This window comes from Spermophilus citellus, assembly GCF_964194105.1.
Source record: "Spermophilus citellus genome assembly, chromosome: 2".
NCBI lineage: Eukaryota > Metazoa > Chordata > Mammalia > Rodentia > Sciuridae > Spermophilus > Spermophilus citellus.
In genome coordinates, this window is record NC_138183.1 from 133,921,646 (window position 1) to 133,931,938 (window position 10,293).

The following is a 10,293-nucleotide window of genomic DNA, read 5'->3' on the forward strand; positions in this document are numbered from 1 at the left end:
AATATCTGATGAGAACAACTTAGAAGAGAAAAAAACCACATTATTTTGGCCCATTATTTCAGAGGTTCAGTCCATGGTCAGCCAACTCCATCACTCTGGACCCAAAGTGAGGCAGAATACCATGGCAGAGGGGCGTGTTGGAGAAGTGTCACTCCATTGTCCATGGTGGCCAGAAAGCAGAGGGGGGGAGGGACCACAGGGAAGAAGACCCCTTTTGGGTCACACCCCCAGTGACCCACCTCCTCTGGCCATACTCCACCTGTCTACATTTACCAACTAGTTAGTTAATTCAAACTACTATGAACTATTAGGTTACAGCTCTCACAATCCAATCCTTTTATCTCTGAACATTCCTGCACTAACACAGGAGATTTTAGGGACATCTCATATCTAAACTATAACAAGAACCATTTCAGACATAGTTCTGAAAGATCCTTTGTAACTTGCCACCAGTTTGCTCAGCAATTAACAGCTTACATGACATAGTACATGTACATAGGCCATTCTCTATAGTGGTTCAATCAACCTGCATTTTCTTTAGCTCTAGCTTAGGTCAGTTTGAGAGGGAAAAAAATTTTTTTTTAAATACATAAATGTGATATTCTGAAATACAAAAATACTTTTAAAAGACTTTATTTGTTCAAAAATCTTTAATTTCATAAACATCAACCAAAGATGAATTTATTTTTTATCAGTCTTTAAAAGAGAAACATAAAAATAAGAATTTCTTTTTAATTTATGAATGGGTAACTTAAAATTATATACAATAAATGACCAAATATGTTAATAATATTCTGTACTTTTGCATCATACTGGTGAGGAAAATAGAATGAAGAAATGGATAAGGAGACAGAGAGTTTAATGTGAAGATTAGAAGACAAAACAGGGCCCCATTCCATCAGGGCCCAGAGTTCTGGAGGAAGAGCCACCCCACATTAGGGTTCCTTATTCACCAAAGCGTGGCTCCACAGCCCAACATCAGGGGACATATTCTTGACGCTGCCACTGCCACAAAACTGGGGTAGCACCACTTCTATCAAGGGATAACAATAAGGACCTGGTAATACATCACCAAGGTCCCTGTGGGCCTGGCTGCACCAAAGGTTTCTCTACTAGGGTCGCTAACAGTTATCCTGTTGCTGAGGTAACAGGGAGTCTTGCATGAGGTTGCCTATCTCTTGTTTCTCTTACTAATAGCCAGCTTCTTATGATTACCCTCTAACTACTCATATAATCTAATGCCTGCATATTCTCACATTCTACCTCATAAACATCTCAGCCAATTCCCCAGTACCCCCTTTCACCATCAGAAACTGTAAACCATTATGCAAGTCTATTTACTGTATGGTAGACGATAACCAAACTCATATTTCTGATTGTAGTGACAAAACTATAAATGTAAAAATAGAAGCTAACGGATATATGGCTGCACATTGGGTACATTGAGTGCTGTAATATTGATCTCTCCCTTAAAGGTAAGGTATTGATAACCTGCAGGGACACTATAAGACAGTAGGGCAGAAGCTGTAATACCTCAGATCCACACTGCAAGAGAGGAACATACATAGACATCATGAAAATACAAGGGAGGAAACTGCCCCAAACAAACCAAGATACTACAACAATAGAATCCATAAATAGCAAAGGAAGACCAATTTGGATCTCCACAGATTTTTCAACCCAGACTCTCAAAGCCAGGAGATTCTGGAACAATAAATACCAAGCTCTAAAAGATAATAGATGCCAACCAAAAATCTTATATCCAGAAAAATTAAACTTCAAATGGGGGATAAACAAAAGCTAAAAGAATTTACAGTAACAAAGCCTGCACAACAAAACATTCTTGGCAAAATATTCTACGAGGAGGAAATGAAAAACAACAATGAAATTCTGCAAAGGGAAGAACTGCAATAAAGGAAAAGCCAACCAAAGGAGAAACCAAGTCAAGCTTAATACCAAAAATAAACAAAAATGACCAGTAATACAAATCATGTCTCAATAAGAACCCTAAATGTCAATGGCCTAAACTAACCAAACAAAAGACATAGGCTGGTAGATTGGATTTTTAAAAAAGACCCAACAATATGCTGCCTTCAAGAGACTCATCTCATAGGAAAAGACGCCCACAGACTGAAGGTGAAAGGTTGGGATAAGATATACCATTCTATATAAACAAGCTTCATACATGTACTTAGGGTAATGATGCCTAACTCATCCTCATATCAAATAAAGTAGACTTCAAGCCAAATTTAAACATAGACATTTCATACTGCTTAAGGTAACCATACATCAACAAGACATAACAGATATAAATATATATGCTCCAAACAATGGAGCATCTATGTTCATCAATCAAACTCTTCTCAAGTTAAAGAGTCAAGTAGCCCACAACACAATGATTCTGGATGACTTTAACACACCTTTTTTTACCAGTGGAAAGATCTTCCAAATGAAAGCTAAATAAAGAAACTATAGAACTCAATAACACAATCAATAACTTAGACTTAACTAACATATATAGAGTATATTATCCATGAATGAGCAAATACACTTTCTTCTCAGCAGCACTTGGATCCTTCTCTAAAATAGACCATATATTATGCCACAAGCAAATCCTTTTTTTCTGATGCATACCTTTATTGGCATCTACAATTTTTCATCAAGATAAATTCCTAAAATTAAAATTACCAAAATAAGAGATATTCACATGATTAATACCTATGGTAAATAATACCAAAATTTTCAGACACACACTAAAAAAGAAAAAGAAAAGAAAGAAAGAAAACACTTTATCATTATAGAAAATCTTCTTAAAAGAACTTTCTATTCTCCTCCTTTCCAATATTTTTAAATTTTTATGTTTTATTTATTTCTTACATAGATGACAATAGTGAAGTGCATTACATTCATAATTATCCATTCCCAACACAATACACCTTTATACCACCATTTATCATATCTCTGTTTGTATATAAGGTATGTTAACACAAAATTCACATCTTCATACATGTATTTTGTATAATGATGAACCTCTCCTTCCACCTCCTAGCTATTTCCCTTCTCCCTCCCTCTCCCTCCCACCCCTATTCCCTATCTAGAGGTAATTTTCCTCCCATGTTCTCCCTCCCTACCCCACTTTGAGTCACCCCCTTATATCAGAGAAAACATTCAGCATTTATTTTGGGGGAATTGGCTAACTTCACTTAGCATAATCTTCTCTAATGCCATCCATTTCCCTGCAAATGCCATGATCTTGTTCTTTTTTAGTGCTGAGTAATATTCTATTGTGTATTAATGCCACTTTTTTAATCCATTCATCCACTGAAGGACATCTAGATTGGCTCCACAGTTTAGCTATTGTGAACTGTGCTGCTATAAATATTGATGTGGCTGTGTCCCTGTAGTATGCTGTTTTTAAGGCCTTTGGGTCTAGTCCGAGAAAAGGAATAGCTGGGTCAAATGGTGGTTCCATTCCCAGCTTTCCAAGGAATTTCCATACTGCTTTCCAAATTGGCTGCACTAATTTGCAGTCCCACCAGAAGTGTATGAGTGTACCTTTTTCCCTGAATCCTTGCCAACACTTTTTGTTGTTTGTCTTCATTATGGCTGCCATTCTTACTGGGGTGAGATGATATCTTAGAGCAGTTTTGATTTGCGTTTCTCTGATTGCTAGAGATGATGAGCATTTTTTGTATATTTGTTGATTGATTGTATACCCTCTTCTGAAAGTGTCTTTTCAGGTCCTTGGCCCATTTATTGATTGGATTATTTGGGTTTTTTGGGGTGCTTATCTTGTTGAGCTTCTTATATACCCTAGAGATTAGATAGATTGCTCTATCTGATGTGTGAGGGGTAAAAATTTGTTCCCAGGATGTAGGCTCCCTGTTCACCTCACAGATTATTTCTTTTGCTGAGAAAAAAAACTTTTTAGATTGAATCCATCCCATTTGTTGCTTCTTGGTTTTAATTCTTGTGCTATAGGTGTCTTATTAAGGAAATTGGTGCCTAGCCCCACATGATAAAGATTAGGGCCTACTTTTTCTTCTATTAGATGCAGAGTTTCTGGTTTAATTCCTAGATTCTTGATCCATTTTGAGTTAACTTTTGTGCATGGTGAGAGATAGAGATTCAATTTTATTTTGTTGCATATGGATTTCCAGTTTTCCCAGCACCATTTGTTAAAGATACTATCCTTTCTCCAGTGCATGCTTTTGGCACCTTTGTCTAATATAAGATAGTTGTAATTTTGTGGGTTAGTCTCTGTGTCCTCTATTCTGTACCATACCAGCCTGTTTTGGTGCCAGTACCATGCTGTTTTTGTTACTATTGCTCTGTAGTATAGTTTAAGGTCTGGTATAGTGATACCACCTGTTTCACTCTTCCTGCTTAGAATTGCTTTAGCTATTCTGGGTCTCTTATTTTTCCAGATGAATTTCATGATTGCTTTTTCTATTTCTATGAGGAATGCCATTTCCTCCTTTCTAATATTAACATGATTTTAAACTTTGTTAGCTTAATAGATTAAAATGTAATTTATTGCTACTTTAAATTTCAAAACTAGAAACTGTAAAGAATTTCCTTTTATATATTTATTTATTTATTATTAAATTATTTATTCTAATTTGTTATACTAAAGGTGAAAGGTTGGTATAAAATATACCATTCATTTCATATTACACATATACAGCACAGATTTTTTAAGTCATTGATTGAACACATATGTCTTCACACCATTCGTGTCTTATACATGTACTTAGGATAATGATGTCTAACTCATTCCACCATAATTCCTATCCACTTTCCTCCTTCCTGCTTCTCCCTCCCCTTTTCCCTATCTAAAGTTCCTCCATTCCTCCCCCATGCTCTGCTCCCCCATCACTATTATGAGTCAGCATCCTCATATCAAAGAAAACATTCGGCCTTTGGTTTTTTGGTGTTGGCTTACAAAGCAAATCTTAGTAAATAAAAAAAAAGTAGAGATACTACCCTGCATTCTATCAGAACACAATGGAATTAAATTAGAAATCAATGATAAAATAAAAAATAAAAGCTACTTCAACACCTGGAGACTAAGTAATATACTATTGAATGAATAATGGGTGGCAAAAGATATCAAGGAGGAGATTAAAAAATTCTTAGAGGTAAACAAGAACACCAATACAACATATCAAAATATCTGGGACACTATGAAGGCAGTTCTAAGAGGAAAGTTCATTGCAAGAGTTCATTCCTTCAAAGAAGAAAAAGTCATAAGTGACTTAACATTACATCTCAAAGCCCTAGAAGAAGAAGAACAAATCAACTCCCAAAGCAGTAGGAGACAGGAAATAATCAAAATCAGAGCTGAAACAAAAGAAACCATTGAAAAACTTGACAAGACAAAAAGTTGGTTTTTTGAGAAAAAAAATAAAGTTGATAAACCATTAGTCATGCTAACAGAGACAGAAAACTCAAATTACTAATATCTGTGATGAAAAAGGAAATATTATGATGGACATTACAGAAATACAGAAGATAATTAGAAATTATTTTGAAAATTCGTACTCCAATAAAATAGAAAATATTGAAGGCATCAACAAATTTCTAGAGTCATATGATATGCCCAGACTAAATCAGGATGATATACACAATTTGAACAGATCAATTTCAAGCAAGGAAATAGAGGATGCCATCAGAAGCCTACCAACCAAGAAAAGTCCAGGACCAGATGGACACACAGCTGAGTTCTACAAGACCTTTAAAGAAGAACTAACACCAATATTCCTCAAACTATTTTATGAAACAGAAGAAGAGGGAATGCTTCCAAACTCATTCTATAAGGCCAATATCACCCTCATTCCAAAACCAGACAAAGACACATCGAAGAGAGTAAACTTCAGACCAATATATATAATAAATATAGATGCAAAAATTCTCAATAAAATTCTGGAAAATTGAATACAAAAATATATCAGAATGATAGTACACCATGATCAAGTGGAGTTCGTCCCAGGGTAGCCAGGTTGGTTCGACATACGGAAATCAATAAATGTAATTCATCATATCAATCGACTCAAAGATAAAAATCATATGATCATCTCAATAGATTCTGAGAAAGCATTTGATATAATACAGCATCCCTTCATGTTCAAAACACTAGAAAAACTAGGGATAACAGGAACATACCTAAACATTGTAAAGGCTATCTATGCCAAGCCCAGGGCCAACATCATTTTAAATGGAGAAAAATTGAAAGCATTCCCTCTAAAAACTGGAACAAGACAGGGATGCCCTCTTTCACCACTTCTATTTAACATAGTTCTTGAAACTCTAGCCAGAGCAATCAGACAGACAAAAGAAATTAAAGGAATATGGATATGAAAAGAAGAACTCAAATTATCACTATTTGCAAGTGATATGATTCTATACCTAAAAGATCCAAAACATTCCACCAGAAATCTCCTAGAACTAATAAATGAAATCAGCAAAGTAACTGGATAAAAAATCAACATCCATAAATCAAAGGCATTTTTGTACATCAGTGACAAATTTGCTGAAAGAGATATTAGGACAATCACCCCATTTACAATAGCCTCAAAAAAAAAAACTTGGGAATCAATGAAAGAGGTGAAAGGCCTCTACTATGAAAACTACAACACGCTAAATAAAAAAATTAAAGAAGACCTTAGAAGATGGAAAGATTTACCTTGTTCTTTGATAGGCAGAATTAATATTGTCAAAATGACCATACTACCAAAAGCACTATAGAGATTCAATGCAATCCCAATCAAAATCCCAATGACATTCCTTATAGAAATAGAAAAGGCAATCATGAAATTCATCTGGAAAAATAAGAGACCCAAAATAGCCAAAGCTATTCTTAGCAAGAAGAGTGAAGCTGGTGGCATCACTATTCCAGACCTTAAACTATAGTGCAGAGCAATAGTAACAAAAAAAGCATGGTATTGTCACCAAAATATACCTGTAGACCAATGGTACAAGATAGAGTGTCTGACCCACATAACTAACTACAGTTATCTTAGATTAGACAAAGGCACCAAAAATGTCCACTGGAAAAAAAGATAGCCTCTTCAACAAATGGTGCTGGGAAAACTGGAAATCCATATGTAACAAAATGAAATTAAACCCCTATCTCATCATGCACAAATCTCAACTCAAAGTGGATCAAAGACCTAGGAATTAAACTAGAGACCTTGTGCCTAATGGAAGAAAAAGTAGGCCCTAATCTCCATCATGTTCGATTAGGCCCCAACTTTCTTAATAAGACTCCTATAGTGCAAGAATTAAAATCAAGAATAAATAAATGGGATGGACTCAAACTAAAAAGCTTCTTCTGAGCAAAAGAACAATCAGTGAGATGAATAGAAAGCCTACAGAATGGGAGCAAATCTTTATCACAAGCACATCAGATAGAGCACTAATCTCTAAGATATATAAAGCACTCAAAAATCTTAACACCAGAAAAAAACAAATAACCCAATCAATAAATGGGCCAAGGAACTGAACAGACACTTCTCAGAAGATATACAATCAATCAACAAACATGAAAAAATGTTCAACATCTGTAGTAGTTAGAGAAATGCAAATCAAAACTACTCTAAGATTTCATCTCACTACAGTCAGAATGGCAGCTATCAAGAATACAAACAACAATAAGTGTTGGTGAGGATATTGAGGGAAAGGCACCTCACACATTGCTGGTGGGACTGCAAATTGGTACAACCAATCTGGAAATCAGTAGGAAGATTCCTTGGAAAACTTAGAATGGCTTCACCATTTGACCCAGCTATCCCTCTCCTTGGTCTATACCCAAAGGACTTAAAAACAGCATACTACAGGGACATAGTCATATCACTTTTTATAGCAGCACAACTCACAATAGCTAAATTGTGGAACCAACCCAGATGCCCTTCAGTAGATGAATGGATAGGGAAACTTTGGTATATATACACAATGAAACATTACTCAGCAATACTCTTTATTAAAAAAGAATAAAATCATGGCATTTGCAGGTAAATGGATGGAGTTGGGGAATATAATGCTAAGTGAAGCAAGCCAATCCCAAAAACCCAAAGGCCGAATGTTTTCTTTGATATGAGGATGCTGACTCATAATGGTGATGGGGGAGCAGAGCATGGGGGAGGAATGGAGGAACTTTAGATAGGGAAAAGGGGAGGGAGAAGCAGGAAGGAGGAAAGGGGGTAGGAATGATGGTGGAATGAGTTAGACATCATTATCCTAAGTACATGTATAAGACACGAATGGTGTGAAAATATTTTGTTTACAATCAATGACTTGAAAAATTGTGCTCTATATGTTTAATATGAAATGAATTGCATTCTACCATCTTGTATAACAAATTAGAATAAATAACTAATTTTTTTAAAAAGAAGACAAAATAGCAGAAAAAATATGTATTAGGAGTGATAAGTGTTTTTAAAATACTAGAAAGCAAATAAGATGGCGGCAGGGTGTTGTATGAAAGGAGAGAAGGATAGCACTCCCCTTGACAAAGAGGGAAGAGGCCCTTGGGCCTGACAACACACATAGAGTTAAGGCATAGCCACCTACTTATGGCATCTAACCATCATTTTTTCTCTAGCAATTAAAGAAATGCAAATCAAAGTGGCTCAAGCGGTAGCGCGCTCGCCTGGCATGCGTGCGGCCTGGGTTCGATCCTCAGCACCACATACAAATAAAGATGTTGTGTCCGCCCAAAACTAAACAACTAAACAATAAATATTAAAATTCTCTCTCTCTCTCTCTCTCTCTCTCTCTCTCTCTCTCTCTCTCTCAAAAAAAAAAAAACTACTCAAAAATCTCCAGTCAGAATGGCAATCATCAAGAATACAAGCAACAATAAGTGCTGGGGAGAATGTGGTGAAAAAGGTACACTGATTCATTGCTGGTCGGACTGCAAATTTGTGCAACCTCTCTGGAAAGCAGTATAGAAATCCTTAGAAAACTTGGAATGGGGGCTCGGGATATGGCTCAAGTGGAAGCGTGCTTGCCTGGCATGCATGAGGTACTGGGTTCGATCCTCAGCACCACATAAAAATAAAATAAAGATATTGTGCCCACCTAAAACTAAAAAATAAATATTAAAAAAAAACTTGGAATGGAACCACCATTTGACCCAGCTATTTCACTCCTCAGTCTATACCCAAAGGACTTAAAATTAGCATACTACAGTGAAGCAGAAACCTCAATGTTTGTAGCAGCTCAATTCACAATAGCTAAACTATGGAAACAACCTAGATGCCCTTCAAAAGATGAATGGATAAAGAAATTGTAGTATTTATATACAATGTAATATTACTCAGCCTTAAAAAAGAATAAAATTATGGCATTTATGGGTAAATGGATGGAGTTGGGTAATATCATGGTAAGCAAAATAAGCCAATCCCCCCCAAAAAGGCCAAATGTTTTCTCTGATAAGTGAATGCTTATGCATAATTTGGGGGTGACATGAGAAGAATGGAGGAAGTTTGGATTAAGCCGGGGCGGCGGGGAGAGAGTGGAATGAGATGGACATTATTATCCTATGTGTGGGTATGATTGCATTAATGGTATGACTCTTCATCATGTACAACCAGAGAACTAAAAAGTTGTGCTCTATTTGTGTAAAAAATAAAATTAAAAAAAATTAAGATGAAATAAAACCTTTTTCTAAATCAAAAAAGAAAAGGAAAAGGTGGTGGCAGAGATTCCTATAGTCCTCATGAGAAAAGCACTTGATACTAAGAGTGATGACTGAAGACTAAACTTTTATGTATAAATGAATATTAAGATCAATATTTTTTAAAAGGCACTCTTTGATTTTTCCCAAGCTTCCTGTAGACTTGCACAGGTCACCCCCTCATCTTGTCACAGTCCAATCATTCCTCAGCCCATTGTACAATGACTTCTGCCCACTTCTGCATGGAACCTGCTCTACCAGTAACCTCCAGGCTGTCCCAGAAAGCAGTCATGTACTTCCTCCTGCCTCTCTGATCCTCACCCATCAATCCTGCAGAGTGACCTTCACCAGCTCTCCATCGTGGTCTCTGACTCATCACCCCATTCCACCTCAGCTCAGGACCACCTCTTTAGATCTCTGACTGCAGCTATCAGTAGGTCCTGGCTGTGAGTCGGAAGTCTATGACCCCAGCTTGCCTGCCTCAGGTCTGGATGTCTTCTTAAACTTTAGGATCCCTCTGCCCAACTACCTGCTGACATGTTTTCCTGGTCTTCCACTGACCCCTTCAACTCCTGATGTGTAAGATGGAACCCTCACCTGGCTAGGCACTCGAC